The sequence below is a fragment of the Mobula hypostoma genome, chromosome 6 (assembly GCF_963921235.1).
Source record: "Mobula hypostoma chromosome 6, sMobHyp1.1, whole genome shotgun sequence".
Classification (NCBI taxonomy): Eukaryota; Metazoa; Chordata; class Chondrichthyes; order Myliobatiformes; family Myliobatidae; genus Mobula; species Mobula hypostoma.
In genome coordinates, this window is record NC_086102.1 from 47512956 (window position 1) to 47533437 (window position 20482).

Below are 20482 nucleotides of genomic sequence, written 5' to 3' on the forward strand. Positions count from 1 at the left end.
AAGCTGGGACCAATGGTATCACTATAAAGTGAACAAGCCCTCTTGTCAATGTCAACACAGTTGGCAACCCAACAAAGAAACACAAGTCATGAAACAGCTTTGGTGCAGAATCAGGACTAGATGCGTATCTTTTTTTTAGTTTTTAAAAAAAAACTTCTTATAATGTGAGTTATAGGCCTTTGTCAATGCAGCAGTCAAATACTATAGACTATCTGGCACCCTGTGGTAATACATGTTGCAGCAAAGCACAGAGCAATCTCCAATCTATGGACTGTTCCCAGGGACACACACAGAGCTGATGACACCCTTTGGTCTGCCAGCACATAGAGGTGTCCATGGAGGAATGCTGCTGGCTGGGACACTCCAGGCACAGGAGAACGTGCTGAGGGATACACTGAGGCTTGGTGCAGCCACCACAAGGGCTCAGTGGGGAAAGACCATAGTGTAGGGTCCTTCCACTACTGGAGAAAGAGAAGCTGGGTTAAGTGAGGAAGCCTCTCAATTATTGTAGTAATGTACCACACATTGCACTTATTGACACTTGTATCTTTAGCACATTTCCTTTTTCAATCTTCATCATGTTTTCTGAATCGTCAGCCTTCCATGCATTACCAAGTTGTGACTGGACTTCAATATTGTCTCCATGTTAGATTAAGCAATACAAGTTCCTTCTTTCAGATTACTATCTTCACCATTTCTTGCCAGTAAAATAAAACGCCAGAAGCATTAAATTCAATAGTCTGCTAATGTTAGTGGAGAGAAAATATGTTAATATCTCAGATAACTATCTGACTGAGCATCCAGACCTGAAATATTAATGTAACTTTTCTTTTCATGGATATTGCCTGACCTGCTGATCATTTCCATCTTTCTGTTTCTGTACACATTTTCATAATTAGTCTTTCAGGAGAGATGTTTAAACCCCCATTTGCATTTTGAAATGGACTTTCAAAATCCAGTGTTTTACAAGGAAATGTAGAAAGGTTTTCCTGATGTCCTAACATTGCAGATCACACCTTTCATTTCTCCTTCTCAAATCTGGGTGAGTTTAAATGGCCATGAAGTGGTTTGCGATATTTTAAAGACTTAACCAACTCTATATAAACATAACTCAGTGGCCACTTTATTTGATACACCTATACACCTGCCCATAATGTAAATATCTGATCAGCCAGTCATGTGGCAACAACTCAATGTATAAAAGCATGCAGACATGATCAATAGGTCAGGTGTTGTTTAGAGCAAACATCACAAAGGGGAAGAAATGTGATTGAAGTGACTTTGATCGTGGAATGATTTTTGAAGCCAGATGGGGCGGTTTAAGTATCTCAGAGACTGCTGATCTTCTGAGATTTTCATGCACCGCAGTTTACAGAGAATGGTGCAAAAGACAAAACAAAAATCCAGTGAGCAGCAATTCTGTTGGTGAAAATGAGAGAGGTGAAGGGAAAATGGTCAGACTGGTTCAAGTTGACAGAAAGATGACAGTAACTCAAATAATCACACAACGGTGGTGTGTAGAAGAGTATCTCTGAATGCACAACACATTGAACCATGAAGTGGATGGGCTACAGCAGCAGAAAACCATGAACATGCAGTCAGTGACCACTTTATTAAGTACAAGAGGTACCTAATAAAGTAGCCACTGAGTGTATACGTTTTTCCACATTCTGTGTACATGGCCAGGATATTGTGATAGATTAAAAAAAACAAAACACACACGTTCAAGTGTAAATGTGACACAGTCTGTAATAAAGTAGTTGAGCATTTAATATAACAGGTCAATTTTCCCAGCTAGAAGCTGACTGCAATAAATTTCAGAGGCAATGGAATATATTTGGCTATTATTCAGGACAGCATACCACTGTATTGTTATGGAACCATCTTACAAGAAAAATGACTTTTTAAATATAAATTCTACATCCGTTCAGACACATGAACTACAAAATATCTTTTTTTGGCTTGTAATTGAGCTTAATCAATCATGAACAAAGTGGATGAGCTTAGAGTATGGATCAGTACTTGGAGCTATGGTGTTGTGGCCATTAAAGAGACTTGGATGGCTCAGGGGCAGGAATAGTTACTTAGAGTGCCAGGCTTTAGATGTTTCAGAAAGGACAGGGAGGGAGGCAAAAGAGGTGGGGGCGTGGCACTGTTGATCAGAGATAGTGTCACAGCTGCAGAAAAAGGAGGAAGTCATGGAGGGATTGTCTACTGGGTGGAATTTAGAAACAGGAAGGGGGTCAATAACTTCACTGGCTGTTTTTTATAGACCACCCAGTAGTAATAGGGACATTTAGGAGTAGATAGGGAGACAGATTCTGGCAAGGTGTGATAATAGCAGGGTTGTCATGGTGGGAGATTTTAATCATCCAAATATTGATTGGCATCTCCCTACAGTGAGGGGTTTAGATGGGGTGGAGTTTTTAGGTGTGTTCAGGAAGGTTTCCTGACACAATATTAGATAAGCCTACAAGAGGAGAGGCTGTACTTGATCTGGTATTGGGAAATGAACCTGGTCATGTGTCAAGTCTCTCAGTGGGAGAGCATTTTGGAGATAGAATTGTGATCACTATCTCCTTTACCATAGCATTGGAGAGGAATAGGAACAGACAAGTTAGGAAAGCTTTTAATTGTAGTAACGGGAAATATGAAGCTATCAGGCAGGAACTTGGAGGCATAAATTGGGAACAGATGTTCTCAGGGAAATGTACGGCAGAAATGTGGCAAATGTTCAGGGGATATTTGCGTGGCATTCTGCACAGGTAAGTTCCAATGAAACAGGGAAAGGATGGTAGGGTACAGGAACCATGGTGTACAAAGGCTGTTGAGAATCTAGTCAAGAAAAGAAAAGCTTACGAAAGGTTCAAGATACTAGGTAATGATAGAGATCTAGAAGATTATAATGCTAGCAGGAAGGAGCTTAAGAATGAAGTTAGAAGAGTCAGAAGGGGCCATGAAAAGGCCTTGGTGAGCAGGATCAAGGAAAATCCCAGAGCATTCTACAAGTATGTGAAGAGTAAGAGGTCAAGACATGAGAGAATAGGACCAATCAAGTGTGACAGTGGAAAAGTGTGTATGGAACTGGTGGAGATAGCAGAGACATTTAATGAATAGTTTGCTTCAGTATTCACTATAGAAAAGGACCTTTGTGATTGTAGTGCAGACTTACAGTAAACTGAAATGCTTGAGCATGTAGACATTAAGGAAGAGGATGTGCTGAAGCTTTTGGAAAGCATTCCAGTTGGATAAGTCTCCGGGACCAGATGAGATGTATCCCAGGCTACTGTGGGAGGTGATGGAGGAGATCCCCGAGCCTCTGGCAATGATCTTTGCATCATCAATGGGACAGGAGAGGTTCTGGAGGATTGGAGGGTTGCAGATGTTGTCCCCTTATTCAAGAAAGGGAGTAGAGACAGCCCAGGAAATTATAGACCAGTGAGTCTTACTTCAGTGGTTGGTAAGTTGATGGAAAAGATCCTGAGAGACATAATATGATTAGGAATAGTCAGAGTGGCTTTGTCAAAGGCAGGTTGTGGCTTACAAGCATGATCGAATTTTTTGAGGATGTGACTAAGCATGTTGATGAAGGTAGGGCAGTAGATGTAGTGTATTTGGATTTCGGCAAAGCATTTGATAAGGTACCCCATGCATGGCTTATTGAGAAAATAAGGATCCAAGGAGACCTTGCTTTGTGGATCCAGAACTGGCTTGCCCACAGAAGGCAAAGAGTGGTTGTATGTGGGTTATATTCTGCATGGAGGTCAGTGACCAGTGGTGTGCCTCAGGGATCTGTTCTGAGACCCCTTCTCTTTGTGATTTTTATAAATGACCTGGATGAGGAAGTGGAGGGATGGGTTAGTAAATTTGCTGATGACACAAAGGTTGGGGGTGTTGTGGATAGTGTGGAGGGCTGTCAGAGGTTACAGTGGGATATCAATAGGATGCAAAACTGGGCTGAGAAGTGGCAGATGGAGTTCAACTCAGATAAGTGTGAGGTGGTTTATTTTGGTAGGTCAGATATGATGGCAGAATATAGTATTAATGGTAAGACTCCTGGAAGTGTGGAAGATTAGAGGGATCTTGGGGTCCAAGTCCATAGGACACTCAAAGCTGCTGCGCAGGTTGACTCTGTGGTTAAGAATGTTCACGGTGCATTGGCCTTCATCAACCATGGGGCTAAGTTCAAGAGCCGAGAGATAATATTACAGCTATATAGGACCCTGGTCAGACCACACATGGAGTACTGTGCTCAATTCTGGTTACCTCACTACAGGAAGGATGTGGAAACTATAGAAAGGGTGCAGAGGAGACTTACAAGGATGTTGCCTGGATTGGGGAGCAGGCCTTATGAGAATAGGTTGAGTGAACTTGGTCTTTTCTCCTTGGAGCGACAGAGGATGAGAAGTGACCTGACAGAGGTGTATAAGATGAGCGTTATTGATTGTGTGGATAGTCAGAGTCTTTTACCCAGGGCTGAAATGGCTAACACGAGAGGGCATAGTTTTAAGGTGCTTGGAAGAAGGTACAGAGGAGATGTCAGGGGTAAGTTTTTTTGTTTTACAGAGAGTGGTGAGTGCATGGAATGGGCTGCCGGCAACGTTGGTAGAGGCAGAAACGACAGGGTCTTTTAAGAGACTACTGGATAGGTACATGGAGCTCAGAAAAACAGAGGGCTATGGGCCATCCTAGGTAATTTCTAAAGTAAGTACATGCCCGGCACAGCATTGTGGGCCGAAGGGCCTGTACTGTGCTGTAAGTTTTCTATGTTTCTATTCATTGATCTGCTGCTGTTTACTAGAAGTTCAAAAGTGCTTTTGTAGAGACAGGTCAAATTATGCCATTGAGATTATGCTTCTGTGAAGTAGGGCTGAGGGAAGTGTGGCCCAGATGCTGAGTATAATGAATTTATAAAAGTTACTGATACCGTTAATCCAAAAAGAGGATGAATCTGATATCTAGCAATAGCAGCTGGCGGTACGGGACATTGATGAAGATTGGATAGGAGGAAACCTGTTGAAGAAATACATTCACAGAAATACACTGCGTACAAGGAGTGAGGAGAAGCTGGAGCAGAAATAACTTCATTGACATCTGGAAGTGGTGTAATCAATAAACTGGAGGTGCAAATGCCGAAACTAAAAGAGAAAAAAAAAATCACGCTGATAACTGCTGGCCTAGGCAAATATACTGAATGTTTAAGAAGAAAGGAAGTATTTTCAGACTTGGTATTGGAGAATCAGAACGAAGGACTGGGGTGGTAATAGTTCAGCGGAGGACCTCAGCTGGGGGCAAGGAATAAGAAAAACATTGAAGAATTAAGGAACTGTGGAAAATATTAAAGGCTCCAGCCACCTCTTGTGTCTTGTGACTGAATGTTTACAACATAATGCCATATAATTAATGAATTTTTCACAGAATTTCCATCAAAGTTCTCATGACCATTGGTCTTTTATTCATATTCATTTTAATACCCCATATCAATTCAAGTTCATTGTCAGCGTGATTGTAATTCTGATAATTCCAGAAAAAAAAGACTCTTTTGCTTTCAGAAATCTCTAATTCTAAGTGAAGCTGATGAATCCAACTTGTCAATCAGAAGTTGATAGTTTTTTGTGACCAATTATGTACCACATGCTGATACTGACATAGCTTTCTTTGATATTGGACTCCATCTGATCAGGTTTTATGACAGTATTCTGCACATTAGCATTCAATGGTTCAATTTAATATCAGGGAATGTGAAATATCAACCTGAAATTCTTACTCTTTGCAGACATCCACAAAGCAGAAGAAAAAACCGCAATGAAGGTATGACAGAAAAGCATTAGAACCCGAAAGCTCCCCCTTCCTCCCAAACACAATCAGCTGCCAAGCATCAACCCTCCCGTTCCTCCACCCCCCGACCCGTCCCAGCAAAAGCATCGCCCCCCCCAACCACCATGCAAGCAGTAGCAAGCCCCGATAGACCATGATCCAGAGTTCATTAAAACAAATCGCTGTTCATCCCGACAGTTCAACATCCCACAGGCTCTCTCTCTCAGTAACAAAGGAAAGAGAGGTATCACTCCTACCACAGTGACAGGGGAGGCAGTTGTTACAACTGAACCACTTAAACCTTGAGGAGGTGATAGATAGCAGCTACAGGGAGGTAGTATCTGCAGGAGACAGGTAATTGGGTGACCATCAGGAGGAGGTGGTGAAATGCACAGACAGTGCAAAGCACACCTGTGGCCATTCCCCTCAATAATAATTATAGATACTGTTGAGGGGGGCAACCTACAAGGGGGGAGCCACAGTGACTGGGTTGCTGGTACTGAGTCTGGTGTTGTGGCTCAGAAGAGCAGAGGGGTGAAGAGACTGCAGTGTTGGTAGGAGATTCCGTAGTCAGAGGAACAGAGACGAGGCTCTGTGGGCACAATATAGACACCCGGGATGGATGTTGCATCCCTGGTGCCAGGATTTGGGATGTCTCAGATCAGGTCCATGGCATGCTCAAGGGCACGGGTGAGCAGGCAGAAGTCTTGGTGCATATTGGCACCAATATTAATTTAAGCCCTTCTCTGCAGCCCTAGCAAACCTGCCCGTAAGGAAATTAGTCCCCTTTGAGTTCAGGTGTAGCCCATTCCTGTTGTACAGGTCATACCTTCCACAGAAGAGATCCTAATGATCCATTAACCAGAAACCTGGCCCCTTTCACTAGTACCTCAGCCACGCATTCATCTGCCAAATCATCCTGTTCTTGCCCTGATTGGTGAAGGCACAGGTAGCAATCTAGAGATTGTTATCCTGAGGGGTCTGGCTTTTCAGATTTCTATCTAGCTCTCTAAATTCTCTCTTAAAGACCTCCTCTTTCTCATAACTTGACCTCTTATATAAGACAATGGCAATAAACCTTATTCTGATTCTTCCACAGATGGGGCTGTAGGTGTTGAATGAGGCAGGCATAGAGTTCATTCCCTATTTTCAATGACTTTGCTGCACTCCCAATATAGCAAATGACATGGCTTAATGCTGTGCTGAAAATTCTTCTCCATTTTGAATGACAAAGGGCCAAGGATCCTCATGAGTCAGCAGGTTTTAAAGGAGGCTTTGAGAGCATTCCTCTGTCTCCTTGGTATTCTTTTGCCACAGTGTACAGTAGGTCAGAGGCGAATTCCTGTCCCAAGCCACTAATTGTCCTCAGCTGGCGCCTTTGTGTGGACCTGCAAATAACATGTCCTGCTCATCAGAGCTAGCTGGATGTAATTAGAGTCTCAAGCTGGAAGAGGGAGTGGATTTGGAGATTTTTGCAGAGATGGTACTAGTGTTTTGAGGTGCCAGCTGTTGTTCACCCAGGTCCTTGAATCATGCTGGTGGTTGCGTATCCCTGCCACTTTTCTCAAATGGCCCAAAGGATCACTGAGGGCAAGGGTGAGTTCCACCATCAATACTTGCCTTTACTAAGAGATGGCTGTCAAGTTATGGGAAATGGTCCACATTTTCCAGGATAGCATCATGGACCTTAGGACAGTGGTGTACTGTGGAGATGAACTACTTATGCAGATGTTCAGTGCATGGCCAACACAATCTGTGATTGTGTCAATACGACTTGGAGCTCATGCGCATCCTGCGTACAGGTGTAGTCTGGGTACCGCAGCTTATTAACTGACGTTTGAGCCAGTACAGCTCTGTAGTGGAAGTAACATAGGTTGAAACTTTTCCTATTTACTCCAGTGGAAATCTTGTTGGGAGTAAGGGACAATGGTATAAGGAGAAAGATAGACCATAAGGCCACATGACATAGGAGCAGAACTAGAACATTTGGCACACCAAGTCTGCTCTGCCATTGGTGACACATTGTCCCTCTCAGCCCCAATCTCCTACTTTCTCGCCGTACCCTTTGATGCCCTTACTAATCAAGAATCTATACCCAATGAGTTGGCTTCCACAGCTGTCTGTGGCAATAAATTCCACAGATTCACTACACTCTGGCTAAAGAAACTCTCCTCATCCCTGTTCTAAATAGTCATCCATCTATTCTGAAGCTGTTCCCTCTGGTCCTAGGTTCCCTCACTATAGGAAACATCCTGTCCACATCCATTCTATCTAGGCCTTTCAATATTCGATAGGTTTCAATGGATTGGCCCCTTCATTCTTTTAAGCTCCAATGAGTACAAGCCCAGAGCTATCAAATGCTATTCATACCGTAACCATTTCATACCTGAATTATTCTTCTTAAGCTGCCCTGGAACCTTTTCCAAAGTCAGCAGCTATCTTAGATAAGGAGCCCAAAACAGCTAACAATTCTCCAAGTGTGATCTGACCAATGCCTTAAAAAAAAACTCAGCATTACATTCCTGTTCTTATATTATCGTCCTCTCGAAGTGAATGCTAACATTGCATTTGCCTTCCTTACCACCAGCTCAGCCTGCAAGTTAACCTTTACAGAATCCTGCACAAGGACTCCTAACTCCCTTTGTATCTCTGATTTTTGAATTTTCTCACCATTCATAAAGTTGTCTACACCTTTATTCCTTCTACCAAACTGCATGACCATGTACTTCCCAGCACTATATTCCATCTGGCACTTATTTGCCCATTCTCCCAATCCATTTAGGTCCTTCTGCAGACTTCCTGCTTTATCAACACTAGCTGCCCCTCCACCTACAGTATCTTTGTATCATCTGCAAATGGGGCCACAAAGCCATCAATTCCATCATCAAAGTCATTGACATATAATGTGAAAAGAAGTGGTCCCAACAACTATCACCACAGACCACCACTAGTCAATAGCAGCCAACCAGAAAAGCCCCCCTTTATTCTCAGTCAGCTAATCTTCCGTCCATGCTAGTACCTTTCCTGTAATACTATGGGCTCTTATAAGCAGCATCATGTGCGGCACCCTGTCAAAGGTCTTCTGAAAATTCAAGTAAACAACATCCACTGACTCGCTTTTGTTTTTTCCCCTCAAAGAACTCCAACAGATTTTTCAGGCAAGATTTCCCCTTGAGGAAACCGTGCTGACTTTGGCCAATTTTATCTTGTGCTTCTCAATACCATGAAACCGCATCCTCAATAATGGACTCCAACACCTTTCCAGCCACTGAAGTCAGACTAACTGGCCTATAATTTTCTTTCTTCTGCCTCCCTCCCTTCTGAAAGAGTAGAGTGACATTTGCAATTTTTCAGTCCTTCAGAACCATTCCAGAATCTTATGATTCCTGAAAAATCGTTACTAATTCCTCCAGAATCTCTTCAGATACCTCTTTCAGAACCCTGGGGTGTGGTCTGTCTGGCCCAGGTGACTTACCTGCCTTCAGACCCCTCAGCTTCCCAAGCACCTTCTCCTTACTAATAGCAACTTCACGCACCTCTGCTCTCTGACACTCTCAAATTTCTGGCAAGCGTTTTCTACAGATAGAGAAAAATGTTGGACGATGATGCAGCAATCATTGAGGTTTGGTGTCTCATGAACATGTTGGTTAAAATCAAATCCTTTATTTCTAAGTAATTCAACAGACCTGCCACAACTGTTTCCCAAACTTTAGTTTTTGCTATTTATATGGTTGTGGACTTGATAACAAGTCTCTGTTTCTCAATGTTAACAGCTCAGCTAACTTCATTGTCACATAACCTTGGGTAGGGATAATGACACTAGTGACAGTCACCTGCACTATCTAATGAAAGATTATCAACATTAATTCTGTTTTTCTCCTCACTGATGTTGAGAAGTAATTCTGGCATGCTTTATGCTATAATTTCCCCAGCTGATTCACAGCAAAGGAGCAGAAAGTGTTAAAGTACTTTCAGCACAGCTTAAAAAAAATTGGGGGAGGACATATTTTTCAAGGCTGCAGGTTCCCAAATTATTCTACAGAAAATTAAGTGCTTTTAAAAACATGGTTGATATAGAAAATGTAGCGGCCAGTTTGTGAATAGCAAGCTCCCACTGACAGCTGAGTTAACGAGCAGGTACTCGAGCCATAATGTTGTACAACACAGAAATAGGCTCCTCAGCTCTGCTTGTCAATGCTGAGTGTGATTCCCGTCTACACTAATTCCTTTTGCCCACTTTAGGTCTTCATCCCTCTACTCCATTCCTATCCAAATGTCTTCTAAACAGTTTCTTTCTATCTATCTCTACAGCCTCTTCTGGCAGCTTGTTCCCTACATCCATCGCTGTCTACATAAATAACTTGCCCTTCAAACCTCCTTTAAATCTCTCCCCCTCACATAAAATTTTCAGAGGGTGAGATTTCCCCACCCTCTGAAAGTCTTAGAAATTTCAGTGCAAATATTGCATATTTGCATTGTATATGAATGCAAATTACAGATTTTGATCTTTCCCTCCAAGTAAGAATGGCCTTTAATTGACAGCTCTCATTATTATTGGCACAATGAAAGACACCCTGAGTTCCACAACTACCCCGTCTCTTCACATGACTAGTAACCTTGTGTCTGCAGTCTCCAGGCCATGCAGTGAACTCAACTCTAAGTAACTTGTCTGCAAAACTATATGTAAGACGATAAGAATAAGCAGCAGAATTTGGCTTTTGGCCCATCAAGTCTCCTCTGCTATACCATCGTGGCTGATCAATTCTTCCTCTCAGCCCCAATCTCCTGCCTTCTCCCCATATCCCTGACCAATCATGGAGAGCGTTCTGACTAGTTGCATCACCATGTGGTATGGCCGGTGGGGGGGGGGGGGGCGGGTGGTGTCTACAGCACAAGATCAAAGTAAGTTACAGAAACTTGCAAGATTAGTCAGCTTAATCATAGGTACAAGCCTCTGTAGGTTCCAAGACATCTTCAAAAAGCAGTGCAGTAGAAAGGTGGATCCATCATTATGGATCCCCACCACCCAGAACACGCCTCTTCACACTGTTATTGTCAAGAAGGAGGTACAGACGCCTGAAGGCACACACTTAGCAATACAGGAACAGTTTCTTCCCCTCTGTCATCCTATTTCTAAATGGAATTAAATTTTAAGAAAGGTGATATAGGATCAGAAGATGTAGAATCCTTGTGGGTAGTTAAGAAAGTGCAAGAGTAAGAAGATCATGATGGGAGTTATTTACAGGCCTCTGAACAGTAGCCAGGATGTTGTCTACAAATTACAGGTGGAGACAGAAAAAGCATGTTAAAAAGATAATGTTATGTTAGGCATGGGGGAATTCAATATGCTGATAGATTGGGAAAATCAAGTTGATGCTGATCCCAAGAGAGAGAATCTGTGGAATGCCTCCAAGATGGTTTTTTTGGAGCAGCTTGTGGTTTAGCCCACTAGGGGATCGGCAATTCTGCATTGGATGTTGTGCAATGAACCAGATATGATTAAGGAGCACAAGGTAATGGAACCGATAGGTAACAGTGATCATGATATGATGGAATTCAGACTGAAATTTGAGAGGGGGAAGCTAAAGTCAGATGTATCAGTATTACACTGGAGTAAAGAGAATTACAGAGACATGAGAGAGGAGCTAGCTAAGGTTGATTGGAAGACGATGCTAGCAGGGACAACAGCAGAGCAGCAAAGGCTGGAGTTTCTGGGAGCAAATCAGAAGGTACAGGATAGATACATAAAGAGAGGAAATATTCTAAAGGCAGGATGATACAATGTGGATGACAAGAGGATTCAAAGCCAACATAAAAGAAAAAGAGAATCGTATAATTGAGACAAAATTAGTTGGATGTTAGAGGATGGGGAAAATTTTAAGAACCAACAGAAGGACACTAAAAAAAACTATAAAAGGGGAAAAGATGATTTATGAAGGTAAGCTAGCCAATAATATCAAAAATGATATCAAAAATGTTTTCAAATATATAAAGAGTAAAAGAGAGACAAGAGTAGATATTGGACTGCTGGAAAATAACACTGAAAAGATAGTAATGGGGAACAAGGAAATGGTGGATAAACTGAATAAGTATCTTGCAGAATTCTTCGCTGTGGAAGACACTAGTAGTATGCTGGAAGTTGAAGAGTATCAAGGGGCAGAAGTGAGTACAGTTGCAAATTTGAAAGGTCTGAAGATAGATGAGTCACCTGGACCAGATGGACTATACCTCAGGGTCCTAAAGAGACAGCTGAAGAGACTGTGAAGCCATCAATGATATTTCAATAGAGTCTAGCATGGTTCCGGAGGACTGGAAAATTGCAAAATGTCACTCCACTCTTCAAGAAAGGATGGAGACAGAAGAAAGGAAATTATAGCCTAGTTAGCCTGACCTCAGTGGTTGGGAAGAAGCTGGAGTCAATTTGTGGTTTTGGGGTACTTGGAGGCACATGACAAAATAGGCCAAAGTCAGCATGGTTTCCTCAAGGAAAAATCTTGTCTGACAAATAAATTAGAATTCTTTGAAGACAGACGAAGGAGAATCAGTGGATGTTGTGTAATTGAATTTTCAAAAGGCCTTTGACAAGATGCCACATACCAGGCTGCTGAACAATGTAAGAGCACGGGGTATTACAGGACAGATACTAGCATGGACAGAGCATTGGCTGATTGGCAGGAGGCAAGGAGTGGGAATAAAGGAAGACATTTTGGAGTGGATGCTTGTGACTAGTGATGCAATCATCTGTGTTGGGACTGCTTCTTTTTTCGTAATATGTTAATGATTTGGATGATTGAATTAATGGCTTTGTGGCTAAGTCTGTGGATGATATGAAGATAGGTGGAGGGCCAAGAAGTGTTGAGGAAGAAGAGAGGTTGCATTAGGATTTAGGCAGATTAGGAGAATGGGCAAAGAGGTGACAGATGGAATACCGTGTCAGGAAGTGTATGGTCCTGCAGTCTGGTAGAAGAAATAAAAGCATAGACTATTTTCTAAACGGGGAGAAAATTCAAAAATCCAAGGTGCAAAGGGACATGGGTGTCATAAGGTGGGTGCTGGGAGCAGACCCAAATGCAAGACATAGACACTGAAGTATTAGGAACAGGACTTGACTAGAGAGCTGGAACAAGAACCCAGACTTGGGCTAGGACATTGGCTAGGCAAGCGGGACCAGGACAAGGAACTGGGAACTAGGAGCCTGGGCTTGGACTCCAAGCCGGAGACTGGACAAGGACCCAGAACCTGGGTCTTGACTCAGGTTCGGACCCTGGAACTAGGCGAGGGCATGACGTGGCTATAGGTCTGGACATGGGTTGGGTTCTTCGAGGCGAGGACATGACGAGGTTTGGGTTCTTCGAGGTGAGGACATGACGAGGCTTGGGTTCGGACTCCACGCCAGAGACTGGACAAGGACCCAGAACCTGGGTCTTGACTCAGACTCGGACTCCGGAACAAAGTGAAGACATGACGTGGTCTAGGGAGATAGGACTAGGTGAGGCTACAGGACAGAAAGAGAGACTCCTGGGCAAGATGAGGGAACTCCAGCAAAGGACGAAGCACTTGGACACAAGGAGGCATATGGACACGATGAGAACACGAAGTCTTGACTTGGTACTCAGGAACAGCCGAGCCTTGGACTTGGAATGACAGGAATGCAGAACACAGAGCCTTGGTCTTGGGGAGGACAGGAACACAGAGCCTTGGTCTAGAGCACCGGAACACGGAGCCTTGGACTTGAGGGACGGGAACATGGAACACAGAGCCGGGACCCCTCCTTGGAAACATGACGTACACAGAACACTGAGAGACAGATCAAGATAGCAGCAAACAGCCAGACCTACCTAGCAGAGGCATAGACACAGAGACAACTCCCAACACAAGGTAACGGCAAACAGCCAGACCTACCTAGTGAAGGTGTGGACACAAAGACAGTTCAAAACAACAATAGACAGTTCCTTATCATGCTCCAGTGGTTGAACTTGACAGCGGTGCAGGAAAGGTTGCAGGCAGGGCAAGGCTTCAGGCGGTAGGGGCCCAGAATGGATTCAGACAGGGGGTTTTGACAGGAACAATCCAGCCACCAAGCCCTGGACTCCAGAGGTATTTATGTGTCTGCCCAAACAAGAATCATGTGCCTCAATCAGAGCACCCAACAGAATAAGGGAAAACCAGAAAACCTGGAATACGGATCAATGGACCAGACCGTGAACAGGAATGTGGACTTCATGGACTGGACCATGACAGTTACACCCCTCCCACCGATGGGAGCCACCTGGCAACCAACAGGCTTGCCAAGATTGTAGGCAACCCAGGCAGGTGGGGGGTTATTCAACAAGAGGGGTCCCTGGATAGCGAGAGTTTAACAACAATGTCTGTGTCACTGGGTCCAAGTCTGGCTAGATTGTTCTGTCATAAGGGGGGCACACTGGGAGTGGACCCAAATGCAAGACACAGACACTGATGTACTAGGAACTGGACTAGAGTTAGGACAGGACTGGATGCAGACTAGGAGCTGGGACAAGAACACAGACTTGAGCTAGGACTTGACTAGGAAAGCAGGACCTGGACAAGGAACTCCAAGCCAGAGCCTTGGTCGAGGGAGAGACAGGTACGCAGAGCCTTGGTCGAGGGAGAGACAGGAACGCAGAGCCTTGGTCGAGGGAGGGTCAGGAACGCAGAGCCTTGGTAATCAGGAGAGACAGGAACATGGAACACAGAGCCAGGGCCCCTCCTTGGAAACAGGACATAGGGCCGGGACTCATACACAGAACACTGAGAGTGTCATGGTCCGGATCGGGGTCCCTTTAAATTTACCTTGTTTATGTTATGATCTGGACCGTTGATTCCCTGTTTTCCCATGTCCCTCAACTTTGGTGATTAGAGGCAATTAACGCTTGGCTGAACCGGTAGTTTATAGTCTCCGGCTTTCAGCCGTTCGGTGCGGGAGCATCTGCAAAGTCACCAAGGTACGGCGTGCTAATGTCATCTGGCCGGAGGAAGCCTAGTCTCCGCCCGAAGCGACTGCCGGTAATTCGCCCTTCCTCACTGGAGCAACCCTGTCAAGTTACCTCGCCAAAGCGAGCCTGCAAAGTTTCCTTACCAAGGTGGGTCCTGGCAGCATTCAAGCACCAAGTCAAATCCTGACCCTGGCGGCATTCAAGCACTAAGTCAAGTCCTGGCCCTGGTGGTCTGTGATTCCGGTCCTACCCCCTTGTCTGAATCCCTTCTCTGCCCCTCTCGCTTCTAGCCCTCGTCTGCGGCCCCCGCCTGCACTTCGGTCTAGTTCCATCACTGGAGCTAGATAGGTACTGTCTGGTGTTCATTCATGTTGGTCTTGTCTTGTCTTGTCTCGCCTCCGTGGGGTAAGTCAGGCCGTCTTGCCGTTGCTCAGCAGGGGGGTCATGTCTTGTCTTGTCTGGTCCTCGCCTCCATGGGGGTAAGTCTGGCCGTCTTGCCATTGCCCCGCAGGGAGTCATGTCTTGTCTTGTCTTGTCCTCACCTCCGTGGGGTAAGTCAGGTTGTCTTGCCGTTGCCCCGTGGAGGGTCATGAGTCCCAGCCCTATGTCCTGTACCCAAGGTGGGGTCCCGACTCTGTGTATGTATCCATGGTTCCATGTACCTGTACCCCATGGCCGAGGCTCTGTGTTCCCATGTTCCTCCTCTCCCTAGCCCATGTCATGTCCTTGCCTGGTTCTGGGGTCCGAGCCCGAGGCAAGACTCAGGTACTGGGTCCTTGCCCAGTCTCTGGCTTGGAGACCATACTCTAGCCTCTTCATGTCTCCTCTAGTTCTGGAAGCTGATTCCGAGACCAAGCCCAGACCCTTGGTTCCAGCCTGAGTCCTTGTCCAGTTCGCTACTCCCGTTCCTGCCTTGCTCTCCTGGTATTGAACAATAAACTAAATCTAAGTAACCTCACAAGATGTGTCTTGCATTTGGGTCCACCCTTGCTCCCAATGCCCCTGCCAGTGTGACAGAGAGACAGTTCCCAACACAAGGTAGCAGCAAACAGCCAGACCTACTTAGCAAAGGCATGGACACAAAGAGACAGTTCAAAACAACAATAGACAGTTCCTTATCTTGCTCCACCAGTTGAACTTGGCAGCAGTGAAAGCAAGGCAAGGCAAGGCTTCAGGAGGAAGGGGCCAAGAGTTAATTTGCAGGTGGTAAGGAAGGCGAATGCAGTATTAGCATTCATTTCAAGAGGACTAGAATATAAAAGCAAGAATATAATGCATAGGCCTCACTTGGAGTATTGTGAGCCCCTTATTTAAGAAAGGATGTGCTGACATTGGAGAGGGATCAGAGGAGGTTCACAAGGATGATTCCAGAAATGAAAAGGTTATCATATGAGCAGCAATTGAATGCTCTGGGCCTGTACATGCTGGAATTTAGAAGAATGACAGGGAGATCTCACTGAAACCTATTGAATGTTGAAAGACCTAGATAGAGTGGATGTGAAGAGGATGTTTCCTTTGGTCAATGAGTCTAGGACCAGAGAGAACAGCCTCAAAATATAGGGATGCCCATTTAGAACAAAGATGAGGAGGAATTTCTTTAGCCAGAAGGTGGTGAATCTGTGGAATTTATTGCCACAGGCAGCTGTGGAGACAAGATCACAGGGTGAATTTAAGACAGAAGTTGATAGGTTATTGATTTGTCAAGGCGTGAAAGGTTATGGGGAGAAGGCTGAAGAATGGGGTTGAGAGGGAAATGGATATGCCATGAGGGATATTGCGGAACAGACTTGATGGGCTGAATGGCCTATTTCCACCCCTATGTCTTACAGTCTTATGGTCTTATGACATGAAATTTGTTATTTTGTGGCAGCAGTTTGGTAAAATGACATTAAATTACTCTAAATGACAAAATGAATAAATAGTGCAAGATAAGGAATAATGAGCTAGTGTTTATGGACGAGTCAGAAACCTGATGACAGGGGGAAAGAAACTGATCCTGAATCACTAAGCATGAGTTTTCAGGGCCCTGTACCTCCTCCTTGAGTCTGAGTCTATGGATCCAACAATGGCTTCATCAGCCACCTGGTAACCCACAACACAGAGTGGAAGCAAGTCATCCTTCATACTGAAGCAGTTCCCATCATATCAGAGAAGGAATGAATCATCATTCATTTCATTCATCAGCATGAGAAGTTTTCTCAATAGGACTTCTAGCTGATGCATCTAGATGTGATGATTACAGAGACTACTGGAAAGACAAATTGCCTCTCAACACAAGAATTGCTGATTTCTTTAAGACTGGACAATTTGTGCAATACTTATCATGAAGGTGTGACCTTTCCTGCTTCAAGTTGCAGTACCTGACGCTGAGCTTGTACGTGAAAGAGACTGCAGTTGCTGGAGGCTAAAGCAGCAAACCATTTGCTGGAATCCAGCAGACTACCTTTTGCAGAGACAATCAAGTTTTCGGTTTGTACACACCTTAGAATGTCTAGGTTACCAATAATTAATGCTAAATGCAAACTGACAGTACAGCATATAATTTGAATATATAACACACGTTCCATTTTTAATATACCATTTTAAGTCTTATCCCCTTTCCTGTTCCAACATGTTGGTCCATGGCCTCTTTTTTTGCCACGATAAGGTCACTCTCAGAATGGAGGAGCAACACCTGGATAGCCTCTGACCTGATGGCGTGAACATTGATTTCTCCTTCTGATAATTTTTCCCACCTCTTCCCTCTTCTTCTATTCCCCACTCTGCACTATTTCCTCTTCTCCTCACCTGCCTATCACCTCCTCCTGGTATCCTTCCTCCTTCTCTTTCTCCCATGGTCCACTCTCCTCTCCTATCAGATTCCTTCCTCTCTGGTCCTTTACATTTCCCACCCACCTGGCTTCACATATCATCTTCTAGCTATCCTCCTTCCCCTATCCCCTCCTTTTTACTCTGGTGACTTCCCCCTTCCTTTCCAGTTCTGAAGAAGGGTCTCAAACCAAAATATTGACTGTTTATGCATTTCCATAGATGCTGCCTGGCCTGCTGAGTTCCTCCAGCATTTTGTGTGTGTGTTGTCTAGATTTCCAGCATCTGCAGAATCTTTTGAGTTTACCATATTCCATTATTTTCCATGAACTAAAAAACGATTGGCCTATTACTAAATCACATTAATTGCTTTATTATCTTTGTGTGGTTAACACACGTCTGCTTTAGTGTTGTGATTATTAAAGATGTAGTTCTATTTGCTAAAGTTTGACCATCACTGATAGCCTTAGTTTTGCCATTAATTACACTCCAGCAGCTCAGAAAATACTGGTGGAATAGTTCGCAGCTACATATTTGCAGCAGTATTTTATTAACTGTAGAATTTACTTAGTACTGTTTATATTGTCAAATATAACAAATTTGACAAGGTCAATTATTGCTAGTTAAATATAACGATGCAAGGATCCTTAATTTGTTTGACACACACTGATTCTGGTACTTGAAAATCAGAATCAAAATCAAGTTTGACAACATTGGCACCTGTCATGAAATGTGTTGTTCTGCTGCAGCAATACACACTGTATTTTAAACTATGTTACAATAATAAATACATATTGTACATTAAAAATAGTGAGGTAGTACTGTATACATGAGTTCATTGTCCATTCAGAAATTTGATGGCAGAGAGGAAGAAGCTGTTCCTAAGATGCTGAATGTGTGTCTTCAGGCACCTGTACCTCCTCTTTGATGAGCAATGAGACGAGAGCATGTCTGGGTGATGAGTATCCTTAACGATGGATGCCGTCTTTTTGAGGCATCGCCTTTCCAGGATGTCTTCGATTCTGGGGAGGTTGGTGCCCATGATGGAGCTGACTGAGTTTTCAATTTCCAATAGGGTGCAGAGGCCTCTCCATACCAGACGCTGATGCAACTAGTTGGAATACTCTCCGTGGTACATCTGTGGAAATTTGCAAGAGTCTTTGGTGACATCTCCTCAAACTCCTAAAGGAATATAGCTGTCCTCTGCCTTCTTTGTAACTGCATCAATATGCTGGGCCCAGGGTAGATCTTCAGCGCTGTTGAGACACCCAGAAACTTGAAGCCGCTCACCCTTCCCATTACTGATCCCTCACTGAGGACTGGTGTGTGTTCCCTCAGCTTTCACTTCCTGAAGTCCACAATCCATTCCCTGGTGTTACTGAGGCCGAGTGCAAGGTTGTTGTTGTGACAACAATCATGTTAGTTATGTGATTATGATCATTTGCCACATGAGACCTCTGCTCTGCCAGTTTCAGTTCTGAAGCTGTTAAGAGTACTTTAACATGCTATCAATAAGTTTAGGACATACTTCCATTCTTTTTTAGTAACATGATCTATTACTAATTTTTTTTTCTGCTGATAAGAATCTTTTTGTTCACTTACTGATTTTCTTTTTCCTTCACAAACGTTTTAAAATACCTTATATGGTAAGGATGAATAGAAAGTCATTTGAAACTGGCAGGTTACCCCAAACCCTGAACGAGGCCATTATCACGCTTATTCCAAAGAAGGACAAAGACCCAGAGGAGGTAGGATCTTATAGACTGATTTTACTGCTAAATTCAGATCAGAAAATTTTGGCTAAAATGCTGGCAAGGAGACTCAGTCAGCAGATAAGTAAATTGGTACACTCAAATCAAACAGGGTTTATCCCTAAAAAGGAATTCTTTCCATAACATCAGGCACCTTCTTAATATAATGCATTCCCCAAGACATCCTAAGGAAGACCTTATAATATTAAGTTTAGATGCTGAGAAAGCAATCGACCAAGTGGAATAGCAATAACTCTACAAGGTTTTGAAAAAATTTGGAATGGGAGACAAATTTATAATTTGGATTAAGTTACTGTACAGTAACCCTAGCGCTAAAATACTGACTAATCAGACCCTCTTGGAACCATTCAGTTTGCACAAGGGCACAAGACAGGGCTGTGCATTGAGTCCCTTATTGTTTGCATTGGTCCTGGAACCACTGGCGGAGACTATACGTTCTCACCCCAAAATTTATGGGTACAATACAGAATATACTATCAACAAAATTTCCCTTTATGCGGACGATGTTTTGTTGTTTGTAACGAAACCATATATTACTATTCTAGTTTTGCTGAAAATAGTCAATTTATTTGGCACTTTCTCAGGGTATAAGATTAATTGGGGGAAAAGTGAATTATTCCCAGTCCAAGTAGAAGAACAGGAGGGGCTTAAACAATTTCCATTCAAAATAACCCTTGAGAAGTTTACTTACCTTGGAATTGTAATAAACAAAAAGTATAGGTCTCTATTTGAAGCAAATTTTATCCCTCTAATTGAAAAGATTAAAAAGAAAATAGAATTTTGGAAGACACTCCCAGTTTCTTTAGTGGGTAGAGTAAATGCAACCAAGTTGATCTTTCTTCCCCAACTGTTCTGTCTATTTCAGAACCTGCCTCTCTATCTTACCAAAACCATTTTTAAAGGATTAGATTTGATAATTCTACCTTTTATATGGAATTATAAAGCCTATCAAATTAGGAAAGAACATCTCTTCAAGAATAAGACTAGTGGGGGGCTGGCACTACCCAACTTTATTTTTTATTACTGGGCTGCTAACATTAGCCATATAGCATACTGGATAGATGATACAGTTGTACTTCCGGGATAGTTGGAGATGGAGCGTGAGGAATGCCTACTATATTCCATAGGGGC